Source organism: Aythya fuligula, chromosome 5, assembly GCF_009819795.1.
Source record: "Aythya fuligula isolate bAytFul2 chromosome 5, bAytFul2.pri, whole genome shotgun sequence".
Taxonomy (NCBI): Eukaryota; Metazoa; Chordata; class Aves; order Anseriformes; family Anatidae; genus Aythya; species Aythya fuligula.
In genome coordinates, this window is record NC_045563.1 from 46,861,945 (window position 1) to 46,881,878 (window position 19,934).

A 19,934-nucleotide genomic window follows, 5' to 3' on the forward strand; every position below is an offset into this window, starting at 1 on the left:
CCTGAATAGCATGTTGCTATACAACATGGTTCTGTAATGTACACTCCATCAAAAACAACTACAACAAAAACTCCACTGCTACACTCCACAACTGTAATCAAAACCGAAACTCTTACAGCTGTCATTATTTACAACATTTTCATTACAGGTTTGCACATACTGCACTGTTCCTAGGTATTTTAGATAATTCTAGTCTTCACTGCAATATGTTACACAGTACACATTCCAGCAAGCCACCTCTTCTGACCTTCTCAAAATTCACAATAATCTTGCTGAGTAAGAGATAAGCACACACACACAAAAAAAACACTGAACAGCTACTGTACTACGCAGAAACCTCACTCCCCCCTCAAAAACCTAAGCACTAGGATCTGGTTACTTTAAATACTGCTATAAAAGCCATCACTTAGGCATTTAATTACAGTAGTTGTCTCCCTTCTTTATCCCTTTGCACTAATTAGCTTCTAAGCTCATGCAGTAAAGAATTATGTTTATCCCCTCTGTGGTAACAAACGTTTCTAGAACTGTAGGCCTTTCAGCAGCCCTACAAGATGTCCATCTTCCAGCGTCTCTGAAGTCCAAAAACATGACCACAATGTCAGGTGACCAAGGACAAAATGAAGGAATTACTATCACAGTAGTTCAATGATTATTTACTGTGTAAGGATGAAAGTCTGGAATACCAAAGAGCCACATCTAAGCATATTCCTAATATTTAAGCCAACCATTCAAATTAAAGCTAATCCAGACACAGGAAAGAGGGATGCTTTTCAGCCATATAGCTTGTCTTTCTGGAGTTTGGGACTATGATACAGCACAGTGCAGGGCAAAGTCAGTATCTTCAGAATATGAAATAAATAAAAAAAAAAAAAAAAGAGAAAAGTGTATTTCCCTTAAATAAAAGCTTCCACTTAGGTCATTTTTTACACAAGACTTTCCAGAACCGGCCACGCACCACGCTGGGGATGCAGCGCTCCGGCCACCCCTGCGTGCAGCCAAGGCGAACACCCCTCCGTCACGCACGCACCAGACCTCCAGCCGCTCCACGCGCTGCCGGCTCGATCCGGTTCCCTTTGATCCGGTTCCCCTCGATCCTGTTTGTCCCGACCCACTCCGCTCCGCTCCCCGCCGCAGGGCGCCCGGAGCCCGCACCCTGACCACGCCCACCCATGGGCGGGGCCAAGCCCCGTAACCACACCCACCGCCCCCAGGCCACGCCCCCCGCCCACGTGACCGCTGCCGGGAAGTGGGTGAAAGGTCGCGGCGCCGAGCCCGAGCCAAGGCTGCCCCGAAGGCAGCGCAGCGCCCTCAGCTCACACGCCTCAGCTGTGGGATGTCACGGTCCTTCTTTAAGCTAGGAGTAGCCTTTCCTTGCAGCAGGGTGCTCGGATTGAGGCTGTCGCACCCCCAGAACATCCCCGAGCTCCCAGCAGGTCACGGCTCTGTCGGAGCCTTGTTTCTGTGTGAGCAGGTGAAGCTGCGCTTCTGCGTTAATTAATGGAGAGCCACCTCACTCACCTACAACATCACAGCTCAGTAATTATTAGTTGTATCAACGAACCAAGAGCACGTTCCCGGTGCCTACTGTACAACTCACGTTGGGCTGAGGACGCGCGACCGCGTTAGCCAAGCGCATGGATCCAGAAACTGAGGAGGGCAGGCAGGAAAATAGAATTGAGAAACCCCGCACAAAACATCGTCCCCAGCCCCACTGCTGCACTCCTACACACGTGATAAGGAAATGAGTAGTCCTCCGTACAGTAATTTCCTCTACGCTGCGGAGTTTCAACACAATCGTCCTTCAAGCGCTGACAAATTGCCAGGTGAGAGGCGCAATGGGCCGCTCCTCTCCATCCCGCTTTGCACTTTTTCCTTCCCCCCAAAAAAAGGCACCTGACGCTGCAGCTCCGCCACCAGCACCACAGCTATAATAAACAACCAAAGTCACGCCTAACGCTGCTTTTTCCCATTGAAAACCCAAGACGCGGCACAAAACCTTCACGGTGCGTAAAAACGCGGCGAGCAACCGGGGACCAGCAGCTGCTGCCAGCCCTCACCTCTCCCTGCCGCAACGAGCCCAAGCACACCTCAAAAACCACTTTTTTACGGTGACTGCGCTATTTTCGTGCAAGTTTCACAGCTTTTAGCCCCGGTGTCACGCAGAGCTCGGCAGCAGGGATAAAAACCCTGGGGGGGAAGCTTCTGGAGCCCAAACCAGGGGGCAGCAGCCCCACAGGCGCCCCCCTCCCCACAGCCCCGTCCCCTCCGCCGCCTCCCGCACTGGGGACACCTCACGGGGCACGCCGGCGGCTCAGCCCCGCTCCGGGAGGCTCCCCCGGCCCGGCCGGCCGCCACCCACCTGCTGAGGGCCGCCGCCGCCGCTCAGCGGCTCCACCAGGGGCGGCCCGGAGCCGGCCGAGCGCAGGAGACCGGCGCCGGAGCTGGGAGGCGGCGAGGGAGGGAGCGAGCGAAGGAGGGCGGCGGCCGCTCCCCTCACACGCCCCGCCGGAGCCGCGCTTGCCGCCCGCCCCGCCATTGGCTGCCGGTGGGAAAGGGGGCGGGGATTCGCCGGCGGGGCGGAGGAGCGGGAAGGGAGGAGGGCGCTGATAGGTCATCGGTGGGGGGTGCTGGGGGGTGATTGGTGGGCAGCGCCCAGGGGGGCGGGGTTTGAAGGGGGGGAGTTATGGCGGCCTGAGGGGAGTTGGGGAGGGGGGATGGAGCTGAGGTGGGATGGGGCTGTGGGGGTGAAGGGGAGCGGTGTCAAGGGGCGCACAGGGCTCCTGAGGCATGGAGGTGGCCGCTCCCGGGCGACAAAGCCCCAGGGATTGCGAGGAGAGGCAGTGGGGGTGTAGAGTTGTTGGGATATGGGTGTAAATTGGGGTAATGTAGCACATGGGGGACCTGCGAGGGTGCAACGAATGCAGGGAGGGGGCTGAAGAAGGAGGTGCGCTCGGTGCTTCCCAAAAGTAATTGCAGGCTTCCAAAAATGCAAAATCATGGAAGCAATCTAAATAAAAGTGTCAGTCCCAGAGCATGCAAAAGTTGAAATGATTAAATTTTATGCTTGCAATGGGCCAGTCGCTTTTGGGTGTCAAGATCTTGGAGTTTGAATATCTCTGTTGCACCTTCTGACTTCAGTATGACAGGTGCAGGAAGTTTCTGTCCTGTCTGAAATGACGTCAGACTACGGTGGTGTCGACACGACAGTTCTGAACTAGGACAATTTGGGATTCATAATCTTTCCCTTGTGGGCAGATCCACCCAACCCCACAGTCCTGCCAGCTGGAATTTCCAGGATGTGCCTGAAGGCTCCAAAGCACACAAACATATGATGAAATCCAGAAGCATGGACACTACAGACTGAGCCTCTCCCACATCCTTAAGATCATGCAACGTCAATAAAACGAAACGCTACTGGTCAGAATTTTCACCTCCAGTGTTCCATGCCTAATGATGTGATTTTAAGATGTTACTACTCCAGGAAGAAGCATAAAGCCCAGAAGAAAACAAGGAGAGGAGGCTTAGGTCTATTAGTATTAGTAAGAGGGGGGGAAAAAAAATAAAAATAAATAAATCACCACAAACCCATTTATGCGCCCAAGTTCAGCAGCATCCATGTTTACATGTATTTAGCCATAACAGGTATGGCTAAATAATGTATAATGTAACTTGAAGAGTTAGAAGAAGGTAATTAATAAGTTTTGTCTCTTTGGTGTATGTGTTCTACAAGGAGATTAAAAATAAAAAATCATCTGCATATTTTTCATTATGCACAAAGACAACCTAAAATGTCTTGATGTTTGTTGTTGAATGTTTTTTCTTCCGGGTGCTTTTTACCTTTGAAATATTAAACAAGCAAAAACCACAGATTTACACCAACGCAAGTGTGCTTTCTCTCATTCTACCAGGAGTTTCCTCATATCTTTGTCCCCAGCCAACATGTTCATCTACACGGTAATCAGGAAGGAATCAGTCAGCTGGGAACAGTTGTTGGTGTTGTTTATTTTCTTCTCATGAATTAGGGAACACCCAGATAAACTTGTGATTCTAAGCCCCCTGCAACTAACCTCCATAAGGACATGAAAAGCATTGCATTACATGAGGTTGTGTGATTGTGTCTTAGCCAAACTTGACTTGGCTCTGTTTTGCTGGCAGATGTAAACATAACATTACAGATAGTCCTGTGACTAGTTGCCAGTGGTCCTGCCACTATCACCTAGGTCAGGCTCTATTCACCCATTAACCCAGGTGAAACAAGTCAAATACTTCCTCGAGTAAGATCGTCCTAATCAGAACATGGACCATCTTTTACTGTGGCTACTGCTCCATTCTCTCTGCTAAGTACGCTTTCTCTTCATCTAGGGACATAAGGTGATTCTGCTTCTCATGACTGGAACTGTAGTCAGCTGCAAGCCTGCAATGTGGCCTGGAATTCTAACCTTTCACTGCCCAGCAAAGATAAGTCATTTTTTCCACCGTAATTCACATACTGAATATGTGCTTGGTACTATAAGACCTCCTAGTAATTAATTCTGATTCTTACAATCCAAAGAAATCAAAATAATCAATGACAACTATGCAGACTGAAATAGTTTAAGTGTAGCATTATAGATATGTACCTCTTGAATTAAATCCTTCTGGTCAGCTTACCCCAGTTCTTCAAGATTTCTTCTCTTCTGTACATGCAACATGGCTTCTTTGCAGCAGCTTTTCTTCTCCAGTACTGCTCATTATTTTTGCTTTTGTCTATTTTTGACAGATTTTAATGATGTCACATCACTAAACCTTAAGCCTGGATCATGTTTGGAAGTTGGTTATCCTCAATGGAAACTCGTTATCCTCAACATGATTTTGCATTGTTCTCTTTTGGTGTTTTTATTATTATTACATTGATTCAGTTTCTCAAATAGCTGAAGTCAAGCAATTTTAATATAGACAACCAACTATCTTGAATTGTGTTGAAACTGATTTATTCTGCTTATTGGAATTGAATTGTTCAGGATTTTCAGCACACAATTGTTCGATGTAGTCTTAGTTGCTTCACCAGCTATTGTCCCAGTTTGCTTACTAGTCAGACAGTTTCATTTTAAACATCACCAAGACAGTTTATTTTATTTTCCTTTGTATTATCTCCTGTGATATCTGAACATGAAGGTTTCCGTTTCATAATTAGGACACATAGCCACTGGTAACCCAGCATCCCTCAGCAATTTATCACTGATAATTTGAGTGGCAAAACACATCTGTAGTAAGTGAATTGAAGAACAGCTCCAAAATACACCTTTTGTAGACAGCTAAGTGCACGCATGTTTGTATGCCAGGAGTCAAGGGTGAGAGCAAGGCAGGCAAGGCAGTGCCCTCCCTGACAAGGGCACCATCCCTTGGCACCTGAGCAAGGGGAGCAGAATAGGTCCAGTGACAGTAAACAGGGTCAGCCGGATCATTTGACACGTCTGCAGCAATGAGGAAGTCCAAGGTTGTCAAGCTGGAAAACTGAGTCAGGGTCAGGGTCCAGATCAACAGGGAGCGTGGCCAGGTGGGGGACTGGCTGCAAGGCCAGGGCATCAAGGACAAAAGCTTCAGCTGAAAAGCTCCTTCCAAGTGAAGCAGGGAGCCCCGCTGAGGCCCTTAGATCCTCCCCTAACAGCTCTTATCAAGGCTAGAAAGCTGCACCCTGTATCTGAGGCCTTGCACCCAAAAGCCACGGAGGCATTGAGGAGCCTGCTCAGGGTCCTGACAGTATACACACATACACATGTGCACACTCACAGAATAGATGCATTTATCTGTAGGAAAAGCGGAGATCTTTACAAAACCCAATAGCCAAAAGGTACAGGATTTTATGTCAAGAATCAAATTTATGTCAAAAATCAAAAAAGAACCATTGCAAAACTGCATTCACCAGTCAGCACATATACTTACTGGTGAAAATCCCTGGATGATTTTGCCTACCAGAAATAATACCCATGCATTGCCACATCCTTCTTTTCTTACATGTTTCAGACCACTCCTGACTCCCAGGCCCTTACTGCTATGAGTCAACCATCTTAGCCACCGTTGTTAATACTGACTAACACCAAAATGTACCAGCAGAGTAATGGAAAGGAAGACTTTGATCTGGCTTGTTTTTTTCCTTCATTCTTAAATACTTTCTCATGAGGATATAGAAGCAGTCCAATTGATATTTAAACAGAAAAGAGAGTTGTCATGTCTTACCCTGTCTTTTTTTTAAAAACAAAAACAGATACAGGTCACTACTGACATGGCTTGACTGCATTGTCAACAGGGATATCAGCCTATCCTGTGACATTCAGACCTAGCGGAAGGCATGCTGTGTGTATCTGTGACTTCAACAGCAGAAGTTCTAAGAAAATAAATACGTTCTTCTTCTCTTAAACATTACCACTGTTTGAACTGAACTTCTATTGTATTAGTTATTCTGGAGCGGAATGAGCATTCTGATTTTACAATCATTCAAACTGTGAAATGGTTGGTCAGAACACGTGACAGGTTTTGTTTAGTGTACCTTTCCAGTAACTACTCTAAACCCCTGGTTTAGGCTGTCAAACTAGGCTTTAGGGCATCTTTGGAAAGTCAACACTCACAGATGCCGCTCAACTAGCGAGCAATACAGTGTTGCTTTAGAAATTTCATAATGATAACTTCAGGTGGTGAAAACCCACCTAATTTCCCCAGATTTGACCCAAGAATTCTCCATGGCCAGGGTTATGCTCCCAGTGCCTGGACTTACTGTTTTGTACATATGAGATATTCCTACCTTTTGCAACATGACCTCCAAAGATATGACCTGGACCAAGTGAACAGAAAAACTAATCAATACCCACTGAGAAGTGTATAAATATAAGCCTAACATGTTGCTGACTGAATTGTCCTTAAACTTAGCAGGTCAGTTACAGAAGTTTTACAGAAAGGGTTAAATTTATGATCAAATAATGATGATAGAATCCACTGAGATTTTTTTTTTTTTTAAAGTGCCTGAACATATTTGAGAAAAAGTCCAAAAGGAATTGTGGCATCTGCATGCTTAAAACACCACATTCCAAGCACTGCACTGCTTCTCTAATATATTTTTAATACATATTGAACAGTAAGAGCAAAATGAACAGCACTGCAGTGCCATACAGATGAGACTGTCCTTTTGGACAAGCTCATAGGTGTTCCTCTGCTCAGAAAAATATGTAAAGAGCCTATTTGGAAGGAATTGACAGCACGTGTTAGATCTGCCACACACAGAAATTTTTAAACTATCTGTTTTTCATAACTCTCCTGATGTTTCAGTTCTTTTCCCTGAATTTGAGTATTTGTCCTCCACAGTCACATTGGGTGAGGAATATGGATCACCTGATATCATCTTTGATGTGAGAAAATGGATGGCATCCCAGGTATAAAGGGCATTACTTACAGCATGTGCCTAAGGTTATGTTTACAGTAGCAAAATGGAGCCTGGCCAAGTTTTGAAAGGGAAGCATGTAGGCAGGCGTTTTCTAAAGTAAGGGAGAAGTCAAAAACACAATACCAAAGGTCCATGTATATTAATTAGAAAAAGCTTTAATGAATGTTGCAACCTAATAGTGGTTGTGTTTGGGACACCCCCTAAATTCTGCAAAATTCTGAGAAAGAAAATCATCTGGCCTGAAAATATATACCATTATGTCTAGCAAAATTAGAGGTTTATTTAGAGGTTATTTGGAATTTTATTTAGAAGTTTATTTGTTCAAATTGAAGAATCTGGCAGGGACTTTTGGGAAGACATCACGTCTACTTGTAAAACATTTCAAGTAATCCACTGTCAATAGAAAATCTGTCTCTCAGACTAACATTCACCTGCAAATTAATAGCGTAATTTCCTTTAACAGTTTCAAATACTAGGCATACCTTGAGGGGTTTGTACTGCAGATTTTTGGGGCTCATAGGGTAAGAGATACTGTATGTGCTATTTTCTACTTGTTTGCTACCCACATAGGTCTGGGAGGACAATGGCATTGTCAAGTATCTGTGAATATTTGCTTCATTTCTAGTATACCAGTTATATGCCTTACAGTAATTCCCAGACTGTGTCCAGAGACTGAAAGAGATTGATCTGCTATTTAGAGTCCAGGCCAAAATCAAAGGAAGGGAGTTTAATTCCTTGCTGCACTTTGGACTTTAGGGACAAAGCACATCAGCTCAGTTCCTCAATGTTATTCATGGTTCAAGGTAAGCAGAGCCCATGGGAACCCCATGCAAAAAAAAACAAAACCAATAATGATAATAATCTGTGCAGCTGAGGAGCAGGGAAGAAAGACTCTTTTATTTCCCATGATCATACCATTTTAGACAGGATAAAAAAATGCAGACTAATTGCCTCCAGCTGAATGGATTAGATTATTCTTTCACTTTGTGCATAGCTTTTGGAAAAATAAAAATAAAAAAACGCATTGCAACACTCACTAGACCACTATTGCTTACGTAGCATGGCTATATCAGTCTAAGTCTTTTCCCTTTAAATGCTTGCAGTTCATCCATAGGCAACTGAAGCACGTCCACAATTCCTCATGTCATTTTCCTTATGAATTATCATGCCTACTCAGGTATGTCTTCTTTAATGACCAGTAGAGCTTTGTGAGGACACATTTTATCATTCCGCCCATTGCTTTGTGACTGTATTGCTCTACATTTCAGAACACCTCCCAGAAAATAAAGGAAATGTGGACCAGGACAACCCCACCTCCCATCAAGCCTCTTTTGGCATCTATTACCAGTGCCAGTGATATTTGCAAACTGAGCCAGAGAAAATATCCTCTACTGAACACCATAGTCACAGTCAGCAACTAAAATTCACAGTGCTGCCCTTTACAAGGATTGTTCACCAACCGCTCTTTCAGGAAAGAAAAGGATATTCTTACTATGCATAGTCCCCAAAGACATCTCCATTTCATTATAGTATTTATGCCAGCATAAAAACTATCCGTGCTTTAGTTGCTCTCTTGTTGCACCAGTAGGCTTCCATAAACAGGCTTCAATATGAACTCAATTCCACAGCCCTTGTTTCAGATGTATAATGCATAACCAAGAGATTTTCAAGCCCTGTAGATTTGCAGCATATGCAAGTCTCATCTTCAGTCAAGGCTGAGTGCACACATACAATTAAAATCTACCTTTGTACCTTTTCTATTGAATTTCCTTATCTTTCTATACCTGCAGCCATAATAAAACATAGTGTACTTGCCACATGCTTCCTTTACCTTCTGTAGTACCACCAACTTAAATGAAGCAGAGTACTGAGTGGTAAGAAGGGGGGGGGGGGGGGGGGGGGGGGGGGGAAACCTTCAGTAGTTGGAGGAAGATGGGAGAAAGCAAGTGCCAGACAGCTTATAGAAGAGGCAACAGGTGAAGCCAATGATAGCAGCATTGCAACAGCACAGCTCCAAGCTTTGAGTTTTCAAAGGAAGTTCCACTGGCAGCCCCAGAAGGGAGAAGCCTTCAATTATTTGAAATAGACAGAAACTCTGGCTAAGATAAGTATTGGCAATGTTTGCATTGGAAGAAAAGCAGCTTAAAGTCTCCCTGCTTAGTTAACCTAGATGTTGCACATCCAGGTTACAGACACAGCTCCTCACCTGCAGCAACGTACCATAATACTCTGTGTGTTGGCTGCGCCACAGCTGTTGGGACACAGCCTTAGCTTCCCTGGTCATCCCGTGTGCTTGTTGTGTAAGCAAATATCACTACTGATTTGTGGATTCGTGGTGTTAATCAAGACCAGAGTGAAACGCTGGAGCAAGGAAAATGTGCCAAAGAGAATCAGATCAGGGAATGCTTGAGCAAACTGAACATATATAAGTGCATGGGCCTTGGTGGGTTGCACCCATGGGTGCTAAGGGAGCTGGCAGACATGATTGTGAGGCCAATCTCTGTAATCTTTGGTGAAAGATTGGCTTTGTGGGTAAATAGCTAAGAAAAGCACCTTAATATTTTTCAGTTTCCGAAGGAATCAAAGTATTTAGTCATGTTTAACAGTCGTTGTGTTCATCAAACCATTCTAATAAGTAATAAAAACTGCTACAGAAAGCAAAGTGGTTGACCTATTTACAAACATTAACTACAGCTCCTATCAAGATGGGCAACAGAAAGTAAACCAAGCAGTGTAGAAGTACTCCTGTGCTGTTTGGCTAATTTTTCGAAGTGATGTAAGCATCCAGTGGACTTTGTCCGTATTTGTGACTGAATAGTTCAATTCAGTGTAGAACTGCTGAGTTTTGTGATCATGCACCAAGCACAAATTCTACCTATACATAATCTAAAATACACATCCAAATCACTAGAAGAGCTGAGGACAATAAAGAAAGGTGAATGAAAGCAAAGATCATCAACATGTTTTGAAAACAAGCTTTTCAGAACCTAAGGAAAAATAATATACATGACTTTGTAGGCTATTTACTGACCTGTAGGCAGGTCAGCTTCCTACCTAAGCTGTATCTGCCAGGCTGCTTTTCAAAATACTGTCAGCCAGGGAATTACTATTGCAAAGCCCCTTGTTCTGCATGCTGGAGCCTTTGCACTCCCATCGTCTGTGAGAATTAGTTTTGCTTGCATTTGTGCCTGGGAAGCTAATGAATTTAGGAAGTGCACAGATGACATGCTGGATAAGTAGAATACCACCACACATAAATATGTTCCTGTACCTTAATGAAGGAACAGAAGTAACAAGGGAAAAATCACTAAGATTAGAAAGCCATTAGAGTGAAGAATTATTAAAAGCACAGAGTGCAAAAAAGTCTTAGTGTTCTCCTATATGACAATACACGAGTAATTGAATTGGTCAGAGACAGGACTGAAATTAAACCTCTCCTCCAAAAAGTATATTTTTAGAATGATTTTAAATGACAAAGAGTGGAGAAAAGTAATATTTCTATACATCACAGAATACAAGAACTGACTACTGTCTACCAAATTGCATGAAAATGGCAGTGTTTCTCAGGATTTCTTAATGCAATCCTAATATTTGTAGCAAAGTGTTAATGACTCTGCTAGTGACTGATCTTAGGTGGCTTTTCTAGGAAGTTAATGCGATTTGAATCGTGAGTTTTATGCAGGAAGATTTTGGTTTTAGAAACAAATACATGAAAATGACTTTTTGGAAAGAACACATGTGGGAAAATTACATGTACAGCTAAAACAGTGCAGTTTTTTAAAAGGCCATAATATTAGGTCTTTCATAAATATTTTAATTTTCATGAATGCTGAATTTAATGTCAGAAAATTTCAAGGCACTGAAATTATCACTGTGAAAACTTAGTGAGTTATTTCACTGTTTCACAGTAGGTCCTTAGTGAACAGATATCAGCTACTTATTTTATTGAACAAGTGTTTTGTGCAACATGTTCAGTACCCGAGCTGGGAAGAATCTTTCTGCAATAGAAAATAGAGCTTACTGCCCTCGTGTGGCTATTGATAAAAAAAAGGGCCTTGGAAAATTTATTTTCCAGGACTGAATCCAACATAACTACTAGAAGCAGGCATTCACAAAGCACAGACTGCGCATTTTTCTCATTGTGAAACTTCCTGATCTTGCCTTTGAAGCAGCTGTGATTTGTCGTACCCTAGCTCTTGACTGGATGGCCCAGCAATTTTATATTGCCTATTTCTGTGCTCTTCTAAATCTGAGGTGGTATTTAGCTCCTCTGTTTGTAGAGAGGAAGCAAATTGTGGATTCATTTTTTTCATCCAATGTTTTCTCTGACTAATCTTTTGTTATTTCTTAATTTGCTCAGAACTACTTTTAGGAAGGTCAATGTTCTTAAAAAGACCAGCCTGAAATTTATTTAAGCAGTTTTTGATTATTGTATTTGAGAAACTAGCTAAATGCAAAGATCTTCTCTTGTCCTTATTCGCAAGGTACTTCTCTTAGGCCCTTTGAAAGTTTAAGGTTTTTGTTTGTTTGCATTTATTTTTGTACAAACTCCTACAGATTGCAGGTTCCCCAGAGATATCTGCAGTTACCACTGCCCATTCTCCCCAACCCCACCCCAGGATTTGGGCTGGACATGCCTTACAAAGAGAAAATTGTGTGGTTCTGCTGAACCTCCTGTGAAAGTATCCAAAATACATGAATATATATGCAGATGTGATTGGAATATTTGGAGATTTGGTAACATCTCTCACCCCTTTCATTGCTAGGCTTTGTAGAGGGGCTCCTGGCCACATCCATCACTACTTTTCAACAGCTATAACAATAATGAAACACAGATGAGCTTGCACAATCTCTGTTTTTCTTCTATTGGGTGCATGCTTTCACAATCCTCTTTTGATGGGGTGGTTACACTGAGGACACTACCAGCCCTGTGAATTCATGATTGGCCTTCCCACATTGTACCTGCAGCCTCCAAGTGGAAATATCACCCTGTAGTGTAATGAGATGCCAGTATTGCATCTCATTGCACAGAGCAAGGCTGTTCTTGCCTGGAATTATGCATGTAGGGTGCTGTCAGTTGTCCACCCTCCTTAGCTGAAGGAGGGATGTTAATTAATGCATGTGGCCTGTGCAGGTGTGGTACGCATAAGGTAGTATAAGTGTAGGGTAAATAGTTGGTATAGGGCTGCACGACCTGATTTTACTGAGTAAAATTAGGTATGTCTCCCATTCCTGCTCCTCCCTACCAAACCTGCTTGCTGCAGTCAAGAGTTGGTGGATACCTTTGAGTCTGACCTTGAAAGCAAATGGCAGGAACAAATAGAGAGAGGAAGTCTTTCTCAAATAGCCTGTCCTTTTGAAAAAGGACACAGGCACAAAAACACTTCGTATCCTTGCCCAGAATGGACTCCTGAACTGGACAAGACATATGGTTCAAGGTTTAGCAATGTATTTATCTCTCCCTCTGTAAATACTGGTGCTAGGACACTATCACCTATTCTGGTGTTTACACTCCAGACTTCTGACAGAGGGGGTGGGCAAGTGTGGCTCAATCACATCTTGTTCAGCAGAATCCCACCAAATACTATCCATTGACATGGCAGAAGTGTTTTGATACCCGCTGAAATGGACCCAAGGGAACGGCTTGAAGCTGTGACAAGGGATGTTCAGGCTGGATATCAGGAAAAGATTCTTCACCAACAGGTTGGTCAGGCACTGGAACAGGCTCCCCAGGGAAGTGGTCATGGCACCAAGCCTGCCAGAATTCAAGAATTCATACTCAGTAGTAGCTTTTATATTAAAAATTGCTTCTAGGTTTTGCAGCCTACTGTGTTCCACAGCCACAAATAATGTGATCTAGGGCTCAATCTCCAAGACCACCTAAGCAGGAGTGACAAATAAAACAGGAAAGTCCAAGACAGTGTATTTTTGGTGCATGTCTAGTATTTGAAATACCCTTCTCTCATAGATGCTGCCACCAGATAGTTCTCAAAATTCACTGTTGTATTTTAACACTGGCAAGCAGCTAAGCATCACACAGCCACTTGCTCACTCTACCCAGGTGGGATGAGTGAGAGAATCAGAAAGGTAAAAGTGTGTGAACTCATTAACTCTAGCCTGGTCAAAACCATTACAATCCTCTCCTCAAATTTATGTATTATTAAGGTATGGGGATAAGAAGTAACACAGCGTAAGTTACAGAGCAGATTGCTGAGCAACCCATAGTCAGCACCAAAGGCACAAAATTGTGCAAGAATCTCTTGTAAACTAAGGTGTGCTTATGGACTACAGGTGGTAGTTAGTAGCACATCTACTTATTGGAAGTACTTAAGTTTTCCCAGAAATATTTAGTTTACTTTAACTAAACTCAGTTGACTGTAACAGAAAAATCCAACAGTTTAAAGACAAAATAAGCTTCAGAAAAGAGAAGAGCAAGACTGGCATGTGAATCAAATTGCTAGAGCCAACTCTGCAGCAGTCTCAAGCTGCATGCCCAGCTTGTCCTCACAAGCAGCCCAAATGCTCAGTGCTTCCCATTCAAAAGTCTTGTCCTAGGAAACTCTGAGTGAGGATCATGGGTCAAACAAACATGAACTTAGAGGCCTTTGGGCCACTCAGAAACACACTTGGAGGCCCCTGGGACACACAGGAGCACAGAGGTCCCAGGGGCTACCCAGGAAGGCACATGAAGGTCCCCAGGCCACACACAAAGGCACTCAGGGGCTGCTGACAAGCAAATAGCATTTGGAGGTTCTTGACAGGCACCAGGAGGCACTTGGAGGCCACAGGACCTCACTGAGATGCATACAACAACCACTGGGCCACACAGGAAAGGCCAAGGAGGCTCATGGGTCGCACTGGAAGGTATATGAACGGTCTGGGACCACAAAGAAAGTAACACCAACGACTAAAAGGTGAAGAGAAATTTCCTTGGACAACCCCTAGGCTGCAAAGTAAGGCACTTGGAGTCCTCAGGGATGCACCAAAACACACTCGGGGGCCCTTGGGAAGCACAGAAAGGCACAAGGAGCCTTGGAGGCCTCACTGGAAAGCCTGGGAAGTCTCTGAACTGCACAGAAAAGCACCTGAACGGACACAGTAACATACCCAGCCTTGTGTGAGAGGCGTGTCTGTGGAAACATCGTCCTCTGCAGTGCGCTCAGTGCAGATGCAGGGCCTGGGCATGGGGATTCCACACACCAGCCTCCTCAGCACTGCTGCAAGGGCAAGGAGACAGGAGCTTGGACACCTCACCTGCAGCAGCATACACATGTTCTTGCATTCAGCAACGTAACCTGAGAGATACCAACTCCAGATGTCTTTGAGTGCCTTCTGATGAGTGTGATGGTCCTCTGAGCACCTTTTGGTGTGCTTTTGTTTGGACGAAAAAGACCTGGAAGTGCATTTGGCATTTCCCAGATGCCAAAGCCCATTCTTGACAACTACCCTAAACTTTCCCTGACCCTAAAATTTACCCTAACCCAAAGCACTAGCCTTAACACTCAACACTAACTCTAAACTCTACCCCTAAACCAAAATCAGGTGCCTTAGAGTGCTAAACCCTAGTCCTGTCATTAATCATAACCCTAACTCTAGCCCTAATCCTAAATGAGACTCAAATACCCAACTACTTCTAAACCCCTAATCTAATCCTAATCCAGACATGGACCCACTTTTGGGAGTCTTCAAGTGCCATCTGATGAGCACAGTGACCCTCCGAGTGCTTTCTGAAGCTGAGAGCACTGAAGAGCAACAGGAGAATCTGTGTTCACGTCTCTCTGTTTTTGTCAAGGTGAGCCCTCTGGTGGACACCAGGAGCCTTGGAGAGATTTTGACGTGCAGCAGAGGTGACTTTAAGGGCATACCAGAACTTTGAATGCAGTCTGGATACCAGCAGGGGCCTCTCTTTGTCTTTTGTTAGAACTTAAGAATGTGGAAGTGCCTTTGGTAAACCCCAGGTGCCTCAGAGTACTAATCCCTACTCCTACTATTTATCCTAACCCTAAAAATAGATGAGTTACTAAATAAAACCCTTAATGTCTACTAAACCTAACTGCGTCCAAGAAACTGACCTACTTACAATAATTTTCAAGTGTCCTCTGATGAGCACTGTGGACATCCAAGTGCTTTTCGGTGTGCTTCACCTGAATCTGAGAGGGCTGTGAAGAGCAGCAGAGGTATCTATATCTGTTTTGATTCTCTGCTACAGATAAGTGCCTTGTGATGTGCACCTGCAGACTTGGAAGGACATTCTGTGCTCCAGAGAGGCCTATGAGTACTTGTTGATGCTCACAAGGAGCTAAAGTAATGTTCTGGGCATGCCAGGAATCTAAAATTAGGTATGGGAACAGAGCCCTCTGTGTGTCTTTCATTAGAATTAAAGAGCCCAGAAATGCCTTTGGTATTGCCCAGGTGCCTTGGACTTCAAAACCTAATCCCGACAATTATTTTAAGCCTAAATTGATACTAAAATTTAGCCTAAACTTCAATGGGAACTCTAAACTCTGATCCTTAAACTAAATTTAACCCAACTAATGCTAACCTTAAACTGCAAACCCTAAACCTAAACCAAATCCAGGTGCCTCATCTCTATCATGAGCACCATGGCCTCTGATTGCTTTTAGGTGTGCTTTACCTGAATCTGAGAGAGCTCTGAATTGCAGCAAGGGGACTGTGATCAACCAGAATCTTTTGATGCACGCGTGGCCTTATAGGGTTTTTCTGTGCTCCAGAGAGGTCTGCTGGTGCTTTCTAATGTGCACCAGGATCTCAGGTGACTTTCTGGGCATGCCAGGAATCTCCAAATGCATTTAGGTATGCCAACAGGGCTCTGTATATCTTTTATCGGAAGTAAGGAATCTGGAAGTGCCTTTGATACACCCCAGGTGCCTCAGAGTACCTATATCCAGTCCTATAATTTATCCTAACTATATCCCTAACACTAATCCAAATACTATGTAAAATCTCAAATATAATTACTTCTAAACCCTTAACCTAATCCCAAACTAGGCCACTGATCCACTTCCAGTGGATTAAGTGCCATCTGTGGCCCTCTGAGTATTTTTCTTGTATGCTTCACATGACTGTGAGAGGGCACTGAACTGCAGGAGGGGCATCTGTGCACATTTCTGCCCTCCATGATGGTTTACAAGTATCTGCTCCAGATCAGCATGGTTTTGCATGTCTTTGGTGGGTGCCAGGTCCCTCTGAGTGCCAATGCCTGACTCCAACTGTAAAACCCCTATCCTAACATGAAGCCTTTTCACTATACCCAGTGCTTACCCTGACTCACAGACTGAAAATAACCAAGACCCAATCTTCTACGAGGGCCTTCTGTGCAGCACTGTGGCACCCTGAATGCCTTTGGTGCACTCCAGTCCCATTTTAATGTTTATTTGAAACTCTAACCCAAATTCAAAGCTCAGTCATAACCCATACCCTAACCTTAATCCTAAACCAAACACCATCCCTAATCCTATTCCCTACCCTAAATCTTAACCCATTATCCTAACTTTAACCACCATTCTAATCCTAACGCTAGCCCTAATCCTAACACTAACCCACTTGCAGTTGTTCACAAGTTCCTTCAGATGTTCTCCATGGCCTTGTGAGTAATTTGCTGTGCAGAAGATCCAATATTTGTTTGAAGTGCAAGAAACGTATAGAATCACAGAATGTCCAAAGCTGGAAGGGATTCACAAAATGATTATTGAGTCTAACTTCTGGCTCCACACAGGACAACCCAAAAATCAAATCATATGTTTGATAGTGTTGTCTGAATGCTTTTTGATCTCTGTCAGGCTTGCTGCTGTGACTGCTTCCCTGAGGACCCTGTTCCAGTGCCTGACCACTTTCTGTGAAGAACATTTTCCTCATATCCAATCTGACCCTCCCCTGTCCCAGCTCCATGCCGTTCCCTCGGTCCTGTCACTGTCCCCAGAGAGCAGAGCTCAGCGCCTGCCCCTCCGCTCCCCTCGTGAGGGAGCTGCAGGCCGCCATGAGGCCTCCCCTCAGCCTGCTCTGGGCTGAACAATCTAAGCAGGACATCTCTGGTCCTGCTGCTGCCTACCAGGAGCCCTCACACCTCTGCTACTTGGGGCACAAAGAGCTTTATCTCTGCAGGGAGCCTAGGTAGCTGTTTCCCTTCAGCCAGCACCACCTGTATTTTTTCCATCCCCCAGCAATGTCACTGCTGCCTCTTCTTCCTTTGGCCACTTCAACTCTTTAGGCATTTTCTACCACTTTTTTTGCAGCTCTTCTGGCCCTGCTTGACCAGTACTGCCAGCAGGTGCTGGTAGCCTGTCCCTGAGGATGCAGGTAAAGCAGCAGAGACCCAGAGTCCTCTGTGCAGTTTTTAGTTTACCCCAGACATATTTTTGCCTTGTGCTGTCCTTTACAGCTCTTTGAGACTCTGGAGCCATCTGCAAGTTACCAAAGTACAGGATAAACTGCAAAATCTTTTATCCCAGCTAGCTCTTTTCTACTACTGGACAAAGCTCAGCCAAGGGTTGGGGTTAGAGCACCCACTGATGTGTAGCTGCAAAGGAGCTGCCAAAAGAAGGGCAAGGCTGCAAGGAAGTTTCTTCCCCAAGTGTTTTTTTCCCTATGCTATCAGGGTAGGGGGTGGTCCTCAGCCAAGGTTCTGGTAAGTCTTGGGTTAGGATCCCAGAATCTCTCTTTTATTGGCTCCCCAGAGTCTTTGTTTTGCCTGGTGGTCTAAACCAGAGAGGTTGATTTGCCTTTTGATGCACCTAAGAGCCACCCATGTACCTTTTCACATACTCTATGGCCTTCAGTGTGCCCCCCCCTTGTTAGCCCCTGTACATCCTCAGAGTTGCAGTAAGATTGGTGAACAGACGATCTCTGTACCTCATGTTTTTTCCAAAGTCCTTTGTCTGTAATACAAACCTCTTCTCTTCAGTCCAATGCGGAAAGCTGAGTGGAAGGCAATCCATTCAGAAGGCAGAGTTGATTTATAGATTTTTTTTTTTGTCTAAGCTAATCATGCTTTTTTTCCAAAAACTAGGAAAAATTTTATTTTCCATGTTTTCAATTAGCCCATACCTTTATTATATTTTTACCATCATTACCACACCCCTAAATGAAGGTTCATTTAGATTTCTCAAACCAGTGCCAGTTTGAGGACTCACAGGGCATGTATCCAATTCTTATCTACTACAAGAAATTCTCAGCTGACTTCCCACAAACAGAACTGAAGAAGGTATTTTTCTAGAGGCATACATGTAGATACATGTAATGTATCCACCCCACACACACACTTCCAGAATGACTATGTTGAAATGCATAGATCATTTTGTACTAGTTTGAAAATATATTGGAAGTGTACTGGGGACTAAGAATGCCAATAATCACAGCATTTCCCTCAAGAGGGAAATATAGTATGGCTGCATATTTGAGAATCTGTTCCGGTTCTGCCTTCATTAAACAGAAGAGAATGCATTTTTTTTCCTTAAAGAAACTAGGATTATTTCTTACTAGAAAATTACTAGCACTAATACACATTTGCTTGCAAGTGCACGGTTCCAGGAATTCAGTTGCATTACTTCTTACTTTATTACTCATACACGCTACTGGATAATAATACTGTTATTTTTATCTTTATGACTAATAACCATAAATATAGTTTATGGATAGAAAACACTAAACCAATCTGAGTGTTTTATATTAGCAGCTGGCTTTCACTGCTCTTACTACTTACTAATGCCTCCTTTGCTATAATTCCTCAAAAAATCCTTCAAAAAGAAATACAAAAGAAAGTTAGCTATTTTACTTATCAAAGAGCTTGGATCAGATTTGTAAAATATAACAGATCAAAGAAACACACATGAGGAATGCTCCAAAGAGTACCTAAGTAGCAGGCTAAAAAAAAGGCAGTAAAGAAATTTTGAAAAGTGAATTGAGCTTGAACTGTATTTTTGCGTGGCAACTGGGAATGCCTGGTGTTGTTGCAAATACTCTAGAGAGCAATAATAGGAGCAACGCTTATGTTGTTATTCAACTACATATTACAACTGCTATACTCCAAGTGTAGTTTGTAGTTTATTATGATGTAAGTGCATTGTTAGGACACCACACTAATTCAAAATCTTGTGCAATTTCAAATGACTTCAAGTAAGGAAACATTGTATTAGGTGTTAAACATTGCACATGAGGAGACTGCCATGAACTTGTGTGTGCAGCTACACCAGTCCGTAGATCTGACCTGAACACATGCTCAGAACTGCTTCTTGGCCTTGTTTACTCAGACACTGTTAACAAAAAGTTTCTCCCTGATCTAACCATTCAGCTCCTGCTGGCTTTATTCACTTTTAACATATCTGAACCAAAATATCAGGAAAGAACAAAAGAAATATTCAGATAACTTCACATTGATTGGAATCACATCCTTCAGTTCTTATCCATTTTATTCTTCCTTAGTCCCTCGTTGTCCCTGCTCCTCAGCTTACTGGGGGTGCAAAGACATAGTAGGCTATATGTGGCACCATCAAACTTTGTCTTC

The 19,934-nt window shown here is 43.7% G+C and overlaps 1 protein-coding gene across 3 annotated transcripts in view; it reads right to left on the reverse strand.

The window, feature by feature from the left end:
* The window catches only part of CPT1A (carnitine palmitoyltransferase 1A), a 37,606-nt gene extending 35,151 nt beyond the window's left edge, over positions 1-2,455 (reverse strand). Inside the window, exon 1 of one of the 3 annotated variants that reach the window (XM_032187815.1) lies at positions 2,360-2,455. The gene's annotated coding sequence lies outside the window, so the exon portion shown is untranslated. Of the gene's footprint in view, positions 1-1,027; positions 1,123-2,359 lie in introns of those variants that run through there. The other 2 variants (XM_032187816.1, XM_032187814.1) reach the window with 2 other exon arrangements.
* Positions 2,456-19,934: the final 17,479 nt, after the last annotated feature.